This window comes from Ambystoma mexicanum, chromosome 3p (genome assembly GCF_040938575.1).
Source record: "Ambystoma mexicanum isolate Mex_15411 chromosome 3p, UKY_AmexF1_1, whole genome shotgun sequence".
Taxonomy (NCBI): Eukaryota; Metazoa; Chordata; class Amphibia; order Caudata; family Ambystomatidae; genus Ambystoma; species Ambystoma mexicanum.
The window spans coordinates 844,785,023-844,799,650 of NC_090925.1; the positions used below are offsets into that span (position 1 = coordinate 844,785,023).

At 44.9% G+C, this 14,628-nt stretch overlaps 1 long non-coding RNA gene across 1 annotated transcript in view; it reads left to right on the plus strand.

Annotated features, from left to right (window-relative positions):
* LOC138580983 (uncharacterized) overlaps window positions 1-13,969 on the plus strand; it is a 128,364-nt gene extending 114,395 nt beyond the window's left edge. Inside the window, exon 2 of the long non-coding RNA XR_011304390.1 lies at window positions 11,836-13,969. This is a non-coding gene — a long non-coding RNA (uncharacterized lncRNA). The remainder of the gene's footprint in view (window positions 1-11,835) is intronic.
* The last annotated feature ends 659 nt before the right edge of the window (window positions 13,970-14,628 follow it).

Consider the following 14,628-nt stretch of genomic DNA (forward strand, 5'->3'; position numbering starts at 1 on the left):
GCTTCAAAGTACTGTTTGTGGCCAGAGTTCTCTATTGGCTTTTTTATTTTTTAGAATTACAACTCCCAGAATGCACATAGGGGCAGCCAAGAAAGCCTGGACCAGAACAGGGGGAATGGGATCGAGTAGTAGAATGGCATGGAATGGGTTTGCCAAACAGACATAAGACGCCCAACACCTGCCCTACCAACCGCAGAATGACCCCAGGCGAATGCTGGGGAAACGGAAAACGAACTGGGAGTGAGGAGAGACTGCAGAACCAAAGAGTCACAGAACCCCACCCACCTAAACGCAATTACCAAAAACCTCACCAGTGCCTGAAGGAAGCCCATTAGTTTGACCCCAATAAAGAGAAACCTCCTCAAGCCAAATAATTTACAAATCCCAATATAAACCCTTGAACTGTCTTTTGGAATTTGAGTTAAGAAAGCAACATGTGACACAGCTTTACCTCCTAGCACTGACTATGGGCCACAAACTTCAGATTCATAGGATCCAAGCCATTTTCCACTCTGAACTGGACGATCGAAATAGTTTGCTGTGCAGTGACCATAAAAAAGAGACTTGGACTTCAGGCCGTACAAAACAGGGCAGCCCGCCTAGTCGGTGGCATGAGAAAACAAGATCGCTCCACTGGCTTCCCATCCAATGACAAAGGAGTTAAGGACCTCTGCACCACCGGGCTAGCAGTGTGGAACATTGGGCCCAAGCATCTTGTGTTCAGGTTTACCAGGCATACACCGTGAGGTGTGCCCTGAGGTAAAAACTGACAACAACCTGGTCTGTGATCCATTCAAATGAACCAGATTTGGGAAGATAAGGCGATAAGGCTAACGGGGTCTTGGGCGAAGATGTTTAATTCACTCCGACAAATCTCAAACCGGAAACAGCCAAACCTGCCTTGCCTATTCACACTTACTCACTGTCCCAAGATTCAAACTGCAAAAGGCTGGAGGTAACAGATTCCCAGTAATTGCTGCCAAACAGTGGAATGCTATGCCACTAGCACTAAGAGCGAACTTGCTGCTCTGGTCGTTCCGAAAGGACCTGAAAACTTGGCTGTTCGCGCAAGGAGGTTGCATGTAACCTGTATGTAATGTATTCATTGATGGATGTGCTGTATGACAAACTGTAAGTAACATAACATCGATGTAAGTCCTGTGGCATGACTGTAACACAACTACAGTATACCAACTTATAACCATATCCTTAAGCAAAGCGCCCAAATGCCTGCGGACTTGGCTGCGCTCTATAAAAGTACGATGTGCAAATTAACCATCAGCACTAAAAACCCTCCTATTAAAAAAAAATAAAAAAAAAAAAAGAATTTCCATACCACTAACCTTTCATCTTCGAGGACTATGGCTGTACTTCTACTTAAGATGTATTAATGTATTCTTTAAATGTAACCTGTTACCCAGTCTGGAATCTGCTGCCCTGCATAGCAGTTGGAAAGCTGCCTTCAAAGTATGTTCTTCCATGTATCTTTTATTCAAGGCGGGACCTCCTCAGCCACGTCCCACACTCCCACTATACGTTCTCCAAATTATCCTGTAATGAAGAATGGGACATATACTAAGGATGTATATCGTTCCGGTTCGTTCAACCTTCAATTATCAATTGGCAATACAATCTAAGCCCCCAACCCCCTATTTTACACAAAGAAAACTCTTAACGGCATAAAGATTACATTTTGATTATAGTGAGAATACATTTTATATAATACAAAATCGGTTGGTGGAGCTAAAGATAATCTCCTTATTCTAGAAGATACCAACACAAAAATCTAATACAATTATTTTCATAGTCTTGCCTACACATGTATCAGGACAGAGGGCAAAAGCTATATTGGCACTGTAGATTGGGGAGATGCACGAGGTAATGCCAGCATATAACATAAACAGGATACATACCAAGCTGATCTGAGTTGTAACAGGTATTCACAGAACTTCAGGGGTAGGAGTTCGCAATAAGCAAAACGATGCATAGAAGGCAAAAGCAAGCTAATATACTGGGCAACATTGATTGATCAGAATAAAGGGGGTACTGATATATGATGAGGGTTCTCCAAGGATTAAGGAAAGCCCATGGGATCGGTACCAGCAGATTACTCTGAACCACTGTCATACAATAGCGTCATGAATGAGGGGTGCTGAAGAGACTGTTGTACTCGGTGTAAGAATAAAACTGGAGACCATATACAGAGGCAGGTTACACTACAACGGACTAGACAAAGGCAACAGAAGTTTTTCCCTTATCTGATCTTAATGGCGACCAACCCAGTGGTCACGCTGTAAAGAAATACAGAGCGTAGGCACAACAGTGGATCAAGATGTAATACAGGTGGAAAGTAGCATTGAAAGAAATAACCAGGTACAGAACAGGAGGAGAAACAAAGAACAAAGCACAGATTGGGCTATCTGGACACACAAAGCAATGGGTTCAGACAAGAAAGGTTAAGCTTGTTGCCAACACAGCAAATACAAAGGGTTAATGATACTCGTGTCCTTAAGACTTGGCACTAGAACTATGGACTGAAGTCTAGTAATTATGCAAGCAAGGACAACTTAATACTAGGGGTACCTACTAACTTAGCAAATTTGTGGCATAGAATAATGCAAATGAATGACTGTGAAGCAAGAGACTGGGGTTGCGGAGAGAAAGAAGAAAGAAAATGGCTTTGGCAGAAACAGGACAAGTGTGAAGTAGAAATGCAGAAAACAGCATCTTTGCAGAAAGGCAGAAAAGATATCGGTTTAGAACTGGATGTCCATAACAGCAAAACAGGACAGGGGTTGTAACACAGCAACTACGGCAGAAGGTAAAAGCAGGGAAGTTTCGATACGAGGTAAATTGCAAAAGCAGACGGAAAAGGCGCTGCAAGGCAGCAACAACAAACGGTATTGTACTAAAATTTTGCCCATAGAATGTCGACCTCTCCTTTACTGCGCATTCGCGCCATCATATAATGCCAATTTATTGCAATTGTGACTTGCCCATATTTTAGTTACTTGGGCGCACAGTGTCGCTTTAATTTATTTTCATGCTGCTTGCCCTTATTTTAATTATTTGCGCACCCAGTGTCACTTTCTTTTCATTACCATGCTGCGTCGCAGACTGATGGGTGTCGCTTTCTTTTATTTTCACTGCGGCGTTGCAGCCACCCAGTGTCTCTTTCCTTTACTTGAAATTAGATTTATTTAACATCATTTTTTAGGTTCTCGTTAATTTCAAAATGTACTTTTCCTGGGGATTTTGCTGCAAGGAGCAAGTTATATGTCAATACGTGTGGGTGCTTTAAACATAACATTATTTTTCTCTCCACTGCATTGTAGCAAAGGCTGTGCTAGGGAGAATTCTCACACAAGTGCTACATCCCCCCTACCTTAGAGCCCTCCAGCTATTTTGGGACTTTGAACTTTTATTTTTTCAATGTGTTTTATTTTTGTGTTCTTTGGTTATGGATTTTTAAAACAACTCCATAGGCATCATCTTTTTCTGTGTCACACAGCACATTCAGTGCAGTGGCACAGGGATGTCTTTCAGACTTACCAAGGTTTAAATACCTTCTCTGGGACTGACTACTGTCTCCCAGAGCATGTAAAGTTAAATTGACTTTACTAGTCTCCTTAAATTTACAGACACAGCACACACTATCTTCCTATAGAGTGCTGGAGGGGTTGCCTAGCATCCCCTGAGTCTAAATACTTGTCTAACAGTCAAATGTTACCCTTTTCTACTTTAAATGTCTGGTGGCAGTGGTTTAGATCAAACTACCATGATTTTTCCCGACTGCGAACAACGGTAGCTAAAAACAGGCTCAGCCATGTTTTTCAATATGGCGCCCAATACCTATCTGTAAAAACAGACTCCGGTCGCCATTTCTTTTAGGAAAGGTCCTTCTTGTGTTTGTCTCTGCGCGCCAAACCAGGTTTGGTCCCTTTGTTTGTTGTCCTTTGGCAGGCTTCAGTGCTGAAGCCCTCCTCTGTCGCCAGAGTGTCTGGGGTGGACAGGATGTGATGGAGGTGCCCTACTCCCTGTGCTTAGTCTCCTAGGAGACCTGAATGCACTCTGGCGTGATTGGCCGACTGGCTGTCCGGCAAGGACAGCCGCCCTGCTGTGTGAGTGACAGCCAGGCTGGAATGAATGGGGGAAAACTGTTTAAAAGCAGGTCTCTGGGACTTGGAAAACAGAGTTGACCACTGGAACGAAGGAACCGAAGACGAACTGAAGGAAGAGGACTGCTGCAACTCCTGGACGACCGGTGAAGCACTGCTGCAGGTCCGAATCGCCTGAAACTCATCAACAGAGAAACCCTTCAAGGTTAAATTCTTACCTTGAGTTTGGTGGGAACAACCAACTCGTAAGCCACCTGGACACCGTCCCCTCCTGGTCGAATTTTCTGCAGAGTGCTGTGGAAAACCGGATAGGCAGTGGGAAGGATACCAGTTTGTGGTCTTTAAGGCAATTGCACCTTGAACCAACGTTTTGCTAAACTTGTGGCCTCATCCCTGGGAAGTGCAGGAACCTCCCAACGCCCTCCTTCTTGTCCCCACGACTGAAGCACAGGAACAGCGAAATCTGCTCGAACTGTCAGGAACAACTGCCTCAGCTACAGCTCTTCTTCATTTCGAAGGTACTGTGCAAACGTGGTCCGGAAATCTTTTCGGCCATCGTGAAAGTTCGTGGAACTTTCCCAACTTCGAAGGCTTGTCCTTCCCTAAACATTCGTCTAACTTTTCACCTAGCCAAATTCTTCTAAACTCTGTAGCAAAGACTTAACCATGTACTACTAGAACTGTTCTATCCTATACAAAGACTCTGAACCATTGACTTTGGCCCAGGCCTATGAACTGAATTTCTGTTTGTAGTTTACTGAAACCCTTTGCCCTGCCTATGAAAGTATTTGTGCTGTTGATTCTCATAACCTTGTCTTTTTACCCCTTTTTTTAAAGTATCTGAAGTGCCATTTTTCTCCCACTTCAGGGGAGCTGAACTTATTCAGTAAATTATTGGTTGTGTATTTGTAGTATATGATATTGAGCTGCTCTTGCTAGTGTAATGTTTTCGAACTGACTGTAAATAAATGTATATTCTTTTACCAAGGAACCTTGAGTAAGTGTTTACTTGAATCACTGTATTTGTTGGTCCTTTGTGTAACTTGTTCTACTGCTCACTCAACTCTTGAGATAAGTCTGGCTGCTCAGCCACTGCTACCACATAACTGTGTGGTACAGGCTTGTACCAAAGGTGAAATTGTACGTACACTTGTAGTCTTGCATGTAGTGTTCCCAAAGGGTACTGCATGTGATTCTGGCTAACAGGCTGACATTTGACTTTGTATTTCGCACGCTGCAGCTTTTCACGCATCAGAGGTCATCTCCATTCGCCCATAATGTATACGGTAAACCTTTAGACGTATGCCTTCCGAGAAATATCAATTATCTGCTATCTCTTTTTTTTTTAAACGGAACATGCTGGCATTTTACTGGCATTTTACAACATGTTTCATCCCTCTGAGGCTTTTTCAAGTCTTTACACTGTCTTTGTTCAGATTAACATAACCTTTTATTTAAAAAAATTCAACTTTATCCTCCTACAGCCTGTACACAACTTTACAAAATTCCTATTTCACTGCCTTAAACAGTGAGTTAAATAACTTGTTGGGTGTCCTAAATTACACAAAATTAACACTGTTCAATCCTTCTTCCAAACGCATAGACATTTGATCTACTAAGTATGTGTTTGTCCATCCATTGGTATCACACTTGCAAAAACCTTTATCCTTCTTAATTCTCTGTTCATTATTGTTGCAACACGTTTCTTTTGTTTCAAATATCCACAGCCACTATGTGAATAATTTGGAGATGCAGTGAATCTCTGCTGTGTTCGGCCTGTGTGCCTTTTGGCATTTGATATGGTAAGGATCCCATGGTCACCCCACCCTGGTCCTTGTCATGGGGCAGGGGAAATTAGTGTCATACTGCATGTCCATTTGAGCCACCTAGACCTAACCTAAACCACTGGTCTGCTAGCACCACTAGTTCTGGCTGCTCTTCCCCTAACAAAAACCCAGAATAAGCTTGTTATGCCCTCCTCCCAAACATTTGGCAGGGGGGAAAAGAAAGCTTCACCTTTTAAGACAGAGTTTCTGTATACTCCCCAAAACAGTGGGTGTATGGATACTGCTATAAGGCTCCTTGCCATATTGGAGCACATTCAGTTGGATGTCTGTGGGACCCACAGCACACTCCATAGTACCGCAGACGCAATGTTGTGGATTTGTGATTTCTCACCTGCTGAGCATTCAACACAGGTAGAAAACTTTGAGCTGTTCCCCCACCATGTAATTCTCTCTGCAGATTTGGAATATTGCTTTATATGCATATGGTTAACTCAAAAGAATGCTCTACAAGCATATCCATTGTAATTTGAGCCCCGCAATCACACTTTACGGACACTGACTAGTGTCTGCACCGAATGGAGTGTCGGAGGGGAAAATGTCAAATCGAAAAAGGTGGACAGTCCAATTAATGCCTTGGGCCAGCCCCTTGTGCCTGTCAGGACTCTCGGTCCGTGGCAGTGTTTGGGTGTTGTTGTGGTGACTTCGGGCATGGGGAAACTAGACCTCACAACGCGCCTTGCAATGTCGTATGCTGCAGGGCATGTCGCAACAGTCAGCTGACCTGGGAGGATGCTCTGTTCGTAAAAAGAAAAAAGTCACATAATATTAACTGCGGCAGACTGCAGGATCTTGCTCTACAATGAAGTAAGTGAGCCCCATTCCTGTCAGCACCCGATTTCCGTGTTGCTCTGTGCCCTGGCTTCGGTACGCTGAACCATACCTTGTATTTGTATTTGTGTTTATTTTATTTATAGAGCGCACCAGGTCCTTGGGCATCCGGGCGCGTAATTTAATTACAGCATGATAAGGCAATGATTACAAATAACAGTTTAAATAACAGTTACAGTTATAAACATAATGCAGTTACAGGGTGAGCAGAGAGTCATAACCCATGTTCATGAGATGCGGCGGGTGGCTAACGCATGGGGGGTGGTTGGCTTGTAGATGCAGGGTCTTGGGCGGTTAGCCAGGCTCTGGCCATGTTTCTGAATCTGTGGAAGGAGAGTTCAGCTCTTAGCAAGTTAGGGAGCGAATTCCAGAGAGCGAATTCCAGAGTTTCGCCGCCATAACTGGGAAGCTGGCTCCGCCAGATCTTTGAAGGTTGAAACGTGGTATAGAGAGGCAGTTGGTCTGAGCAGTTCTACGGGATCTGTTGGTGTTGTGAAGGGCAAATCTGTTGGGTAAGTAGCAGGGTGTTTTGTTGGATAGGCATTTGTGAGCGAGGGCAAGTCTTTTTGGTGTAATTCGTTGAGGGACCGAGAGCCAGCGTAAATTACGTCTGGTGTCTGAGATGTGAAGGCTCCTGGGGATGTTGAGTGCTGCTCTAATGGCATTATTTTGGATGATTTGTAGCTTATTTAGGTTACATCTGTTGGTGCCCAGATATAAGGCATTAAAATAGTCAATTTCTGACAGTACGTGAGTCCTGGCAAGTGTGACACAGTTGGCTGGAGATAGGAAAGGGTGACTAGCTGTAATGAGTTTACAGGTGTAAGCCGCTGCAGAGGATACTGCATTGGTTTGTCTGGCCAAGGATAAGGTCGAGTCAATGTAAATCCCTAGCGTTTTTGTGTCCTTGGAGGCCTTGATAGTGTTGCCATCGATGGTGAAGGATTTGAACTCAGGGGCCAGTTTGGATAGTTTTTGAGGAGAGCCTAGAATGAGGAGCTCTGTCTTCTCATCATTCAGAGTCCGTGCTTCGCCATCCAGGCTTGGATGACTTGTTAGATGGTGTTCACAGAGAGAGTCGGAGGCATAGTCTGCTGAGATTGGAATGAGTATCTGGGTGTCATCAGCATAATTGGCATATGTGACACCCAAATAGTCCAAAATATCAAATAGTGGTTTTGTGAACACGTTGTACAACGTGGGAGAGACGCAAGACCTTTGGGGTACCCCACAGGTGACGGGTGCAGGTGAAGCTGCAGCTAATGGGGAGAGGACACGCATCGATCTGTTGTCCAGGATTGAACTGACCCAGGCCGTGGCTTTATCAGAAAAATGAGCAGCTAGTTTAAGGTGTCGGCACAGTATTTGATGATTGACGAGATCAAAGTCCGCAGAGAGATCGAGAAGAAGTAGTAAAGCAAGTTTACCCTTGTCTCTTAAATCTTCATTCTGTATTTTAAGGTCAATAAGGGCAGTTTTGGTTCCGTGTAGAGGCCGAAACCCAGATTGCCTTAGACCCAGGAGTTTATTAGATTCGAGATAGTCCTGAATCTGTAGGTATGCAGCTTGGTCAAGGATTTTTAGTAGGAACTGCACCGTGGTGATGGGCCTGTAATTCGTGGATATAATGGCATCGAAAGTTTTTTTTTTTTTTTTAGGAGCGGGATAACCCAGGCATCCTTCAAATTGTCCAGTACAATCCTGGTGCTGAAGGAGGAATTGATAAGTGTGGTGATGAAGGGAGCTAGCTCGTGGGCAGCTTCCTTGATGATGGGCGCTGGGCTGTGTGCCTTCCCTTAATTCCCTCTTGCTCTGTATCTGTTGTTCTACCTTTTTCTCATCCCTTTCTTTCTGCACCTTCTTACCCCTCCTTTCCTTCATTGATGCTATCATTGCCTGACCCGTGCTTCATTACCTGGACTTAGGTGGATAATGGAGCTGGGACCTTGCCTTGGATTTCTCAGTGGCTCCTTTTATGTGTTCATGTTATTTACCTTCAACCGTTTCTTCGCCTATGCTGCCTTCGATTACTTCGACTTCCTTAATTTCCCCCTCCTCTTAAGCTATCCATGTTTCATTGTGGTAGGTTGCTCGCTCCTGCATTTTGTTTCCTTTTTGTAACACCTCATTTTATTGTATGGTTCTCTGCCCTAGGGACTCAGTGTTAGGGGGCATCCTGTCATCAATTATGTTTCAGGTTACACCATGCCAAACCCTAAATTGGTTTACCTTCCATTATTCTGATTGTTGTATAAACTGCTCTCGTATTCCGTTTGATAAATCTGTTTTGTCTCTTCCTACAGCCTGGGGGGGTCCCTGCGTTTTCCTTCCGCCTTTTTGTTTCTCCTACAGGTGTTCTGTTCAGTCAGCAGTATGAGATTTTCTTTATGATCTTCGTGGCTTTGCTGACACTCCAAACTGAGGCTGAGCGGACTAATGGAATGGCAGCGTACTGTCTCCCTGCAGAACACCACAAAACACTTCTCCCTCACTTTGCCACGCTTTTCTCGTTACTAGGTTTATAAGCCTCCTCCTTCTTAAAGGTGTGGTAACACAATACACTCTGTATACTGGAGCATGCAACAAGCAGGTCTTTACACCAGAATGCAGGAATTTGTTGTGAGGCTCACACCACGTAACACTTCTGCTACAATTGGCCATCATCAAGGCCATCACAACACAACAGGCAAAAGCAATTCTTAAAATGGCATACCCAACTCTTATTTGCATGTCCCAGGGTTCGCAATTAAGGGGCGATGGTAGCTATTTAGCTTCTGCTTATAGCCTAGAAGAGCCTGGTTTGCTTAATATCAGCAGTTACCAGGAGCTACTTTTGGCTCCCCAGGCCAACTGATGCTGAACAAATACAACTATGTGAATATAACTCTGTACATATGGGGGGATAATCTATAAATGCACATTAGGACACATTTATATGACACTTAAAGCATAAATGGGTCATAACTAATGTATACAATTATGTTTGCATTTTATGTGGAAGTTAGATTTGCGTTATGCTACTAGCTCCTCGTTCCCCAGTGGTTTTGCTCCTGGTGATTGGGCTGAGGAGCGGCGTGTAACTCCTGCTTATCCATTCCTAATTCCGAACCCTGATATCCCCTAATCAAGCCATACTTTGGCCCCCTCATTGTAACAGAAAACCCTCCTCTTTCTGAGTGGCTATACATGCACAGCAGCAACTGATCTGAATCACCTCCCAACAAACCCCATAGGTTTTTTTTTAATAAGGACTCCCTAACTTTTCTTTGCTGTGCACGTGAGGTCTTCAAGTGGAGGCAGCTCACTGGTCGAGCGCTATACCAGGTTGTGCGACAAGACAGAGTTACGGTTCCATCTGTATACATCAGGAAAAGAGTCTTAATTTCAAGCAGCGAATTGAGAAAAATTGTTTATTACAATTTGGCTTACAAGACACACTGATAGCATCCTAGCATTAACCCATTCCCAACCAACAAACCCGCCACACCCTCCTAGCTTGCTCCTTAGATTTGCTTTCAGAAGCTTGTCGCTTACTGGGCTTCCAGCACGCTATTCCCCACTCCTTTCAAACAATAGTGGTCATTGTGTTTGGGGATTAGCACTCTCTCTATGTCCATGTCCATAGGGTGTCACATGGTGGACTATTTCCAGGCGAAATATGTCCGTTCATGATTACTTCTGGTTACATCCTCCTCAGGAGAGGGGCATAGGGCATCCACCCCTACGAAGACGACACCTGGTGCTGATGAACAGTCCTTTGTAGGGGACGGTTCAAACTGGCATGATTCAATGGCTCTGAGGCCTTGCCCGGGTAACGTGAGGTGGTCAAAAGACTGTTCTGAACACTTTTTAAATGAAATGTGCAGTCTGGATGATGGCACCTACCAATACCTGGAGCCAATAAGCACCAGCACCCTAAGCAGATTCTGCTGGGGTTTATGAAAAATGAACTGCTAAGATTTGGGGATACGGAGGTGATTTCATAAAAGGGAAACGCTCTTCTCTTATTGCCTGCCAGGAGAGCTCTGATCCCACGCCCTCATTTTCACTGGCCTGTCAATCCTGAATTCAATCAGTACATTGTTTAATTCGTTATCAAACTAAACGGGGGCTGTGTACTTCCACAGTGGATAGGGTAGTAGATGTAGTGTGGTGCAGGGGTAGTACAGAGAGTAGTAGGGAGTAAAATCGGAGGGTGGAGGCAGACAGTGTAGAGGGGAACATCAGAGGGACAGAAGAGGCAGTGTCAGAGAGCGAGGAGACAGTGGGTGCAGATGTAGGAGGAGATTATGGGAGAGTGACTGTGAAATCCCGGGGAGAGGAGTAAGTGGGGCCTAAGTGTCTGAAAGACATCAAAAATCGAACCCGAGTATTCCTGGAGATCTTGTAGCAGAGAACACCTGGTTTGCTCCCTCTGGGAAGCTTAAAAGGATAAGGCCTTTACCTTCAGTAAGACAGGCTTTAGAGAGGTGTTACTGATCACGAAGGACCATCTTGTGGTTGAAGGACACCTTGGCTCTGGAGGAACTGCCCGCCTCTAGTTCAGATATAGAGGGATGGCCTTCAAGAGCCCTTTCAATACCAAGGAAATAAAAACTACATTCTGTTTGCTTCCTGGTTTTAGCTATTTTTTTCATGTTCAAAAGGTTTCGTTATTGATTTTTTTCGAATTGGTAGAAATATTCTTGGTTGGTTGTCCTGTGGCTGCTTAATGTTGGCTTGTGTGGATCTCTACCACCATTGTTAGTTGTGGCGATATAGAACCACCTTTTGTGGCATTTTAAGCTCCACCACGTTTTTTATATGATGCTTTAGTTCCCCGGCAAGACTGCAGCAAGGATGGAATACTGGCTCTGGGGAATCAGTCGCACATCATGGGTAGAGCGTATACATTTTGGGGCTAAGAAAGGATCCCGACAAAATGTAAATTCACCAGGCCAAAGGAAAGACCGATTTGAGATTTGAATGTATTGATGTCTTTTTCGCTTTTTCCAAGTTGATGGCTGCCTTTGATGGTTCTCTTGTTGTATCTCTCTCTCTAGATGGCAGCGATTGTGACGGGCCTGGTGCGGCTCTTCCAACCCTCATTGGCCTCCATAGGGGAATGCCATGGTCCGGTGCTCTGGTATGCCCTGTTGAGCCTCCGGCTGGTTGCTCTCTTCACTGCCGACAACCCCTGGTCCTCCTTGAAGCCTGACTTCACCTGCAACCACACGTTGAGCCCCTTCTGCACTACACTGTGTTTCAACAGCTACTTTGACGTTCCCCTGTCCTCTCTCTGGAGCTTCAGCTTCCTGGCAGCCGTTGTCCCTGTGCTGCTGATGCGCGTGATCCAGCGAGGCACTGGCCAGGTTGCCGCAAAGAGGGACATCGAGCTAACGGAGACATCCAAGGAGGTCCCCCACAAGACATCTCCCTCGATGTCAACGAGAAGACTGCCTGTTCTTTTATACATCGCCTGCATGCTCTTCCTCTTGGCCATCGAGATGGTGTTTCTCTGGGCGTTGGTTTCCCTGCAGCTGCCTAAGGTGTCGCCACACACCTTCCCATGCCGGGCTGCTCCGTGCCCACGTGACGTGGAGTGCTCCATTTTCGGCCGCACTGAGAAACGGATGGCACTGGTCACTCTTGCATTTACCGCTGGCATCACTGTAGTGGTCTGCATGACTTCCATCTTCCTAGAGATTTCGCAGCTGAGCAAGTGTCGGAAAAAGTGGGCTGCCATGGGAGATGTCGCATGATCCCATTTTTAAGGTACTCTGCTCGTGCACTTTGAACTTAAACCCTTGAACTGGTGGCGCCCTCTCGACTGACTTTCTGTGCTGCATAAAATAACAACTTTAATGTTGCCTACTTTGTACCCATGGCTACGCCTGTAAAACTCGTATAGAGCGAGACCTGCAGCGCCCCTCCCCCGCTGCTGCTTAACTTTTTGTTTTCTTTGGAGCACTTGCACCTATGATTGTGACGTCTGCATCAGTGCAGAATCAAACGTTCTGCCTTTTCCCGCCATCACCAGCTGCCAAGTCAGCATATCAGTCTGATGCAATCACCTGATGGATACAACCAGCATCCACCTTAGAGAGAGAGCTGAGAGGAATGTGCAGAGGCTAAAATACATCAAAAATGTTTGAAAATATGTAAAGAATCTGTGACACCCCACCAAAATCCAACACTCTGGAAATATGACCCGTCTGGCACCCTGCACACCCACGCCCTCCCCCCGCCCCCCACACCGTTGTTTACTAAGCAGTAGGATGGCGCATAGGCCCCAGGCTTGAAAACAAAGCAATTAGAAACGCAGCAAATCTCGCCTTAATCTGCCTTACTTTCCAGTAGCCCGAGGCGCTTTGCTAGTGAAGCAAGACCAATTAACAGTAGAAGTTCCAAGGCATTTAGACGATTAGGCGGGAGGTTCCGCCTGGGCAGCGATTACACATAAACCCAAAAGTGTCCTCCCTACTGCTGTTTCTCTGGAAGTATTCTGCCACCCAGTCCTGCTCTGTGATCCATGCTCTATTTTTGTGGCACGCACTCGTCCTAATTGTTGTGTTTATACTTTTCGGGTTTTTACGCCTGCCATTTTCCACACTTGGGAAGTGTGTTGAAATGAAAAACGCTCCTAATTTTTTTTTTTTTTTTGCTGCCCACATCAAGAAACTGCGTTAAATTCCACAGTAATGACAAAACTGCGATTTCAATATGGGATGACAATGGAGTTTGAAAGAAACAAATGTGCAAATTGATTGCGTTGTGACATTTAAAAAAATGTGGCTGCATTGAAGCACAGTTGTTGCCCACGAGAATGCAGCTGCGTTATGGATTTGCAAATATTATTTTTGCCTTCTGGGGAAATCAAAAAATTTATTGATGGAATTGTTTCAGCCAAAATTGCTCATCAACTGGGACCTTCTCTGGGCCGTTACAGAAGCGATGAGTAATTGGCAGTTGTGAACTTTTCAACTGGTGTTCAGTGAATACTATTGACGAGTTGGAGCGAGCTTGTCTTCCCGTCTTAAAATGCTTCAAACTTTTTAGGTCTGCGCCCCCCCCCCCCCGCCTCCGTACCCCAGTTCCCAAATCACATAACCACTAATATGTTTTAAAACGGTTCATGTCAAATATTGTGGACAAGTTAACATGAATGTAATAAAGAAACATTGGGAACACTAATAATATTGTCTGATTTTAATGACGTTGGTCAGCTTTGGGCCCTGCATACCCAAAAACCTACACCATTTCCAGCCTTTGAATAAGGGCTAACAGGGCATGGCCCGTTGCTCTCAATATTCAATGAGCTCCATCTTTTTTATGAATTCGCTCAATATGTGATACCAAAAGCCCTGTTACTTAGCACCATTGACATCTAATGCCCATGTAGTCATGCCATTGTTAGCAAATCTTCCATGATGCTGCTACCTCACGCTTCAAAGAAATCTGGACTAGGGTGACATTCACTTGTCCTTATCTATGGGTTTGTTCCCTCCTTCTGGACTCGCCCCTACCCTCTTTTGACTTTCACTGTCCTCTGCTTGTTTCTCCCATGTTTACATTCTCAATTGCATTGCGCTTTCACACTTTTTGCTAGCATCTGAACCCAAATTTCAAATCTAGCTGTGTTTTGCATTTTGGTCAAAAGTCAAACCTTGCTGTATTTAGCTAACTTGCTCTGCACTTTGCTTGTATTATTGCTTTTCTGTAACTTGCTGGCCCAGTGACTTGGCCGTTCTTTGTTCCACTTTTACCTGCCCCTCCCCTCTGCTTCTCCCCCCTTTTTCTCGCTACCACACCTATGGTGCTTTCTGTTTCTCCTATCTTCTCCAACTGCTTCTCCA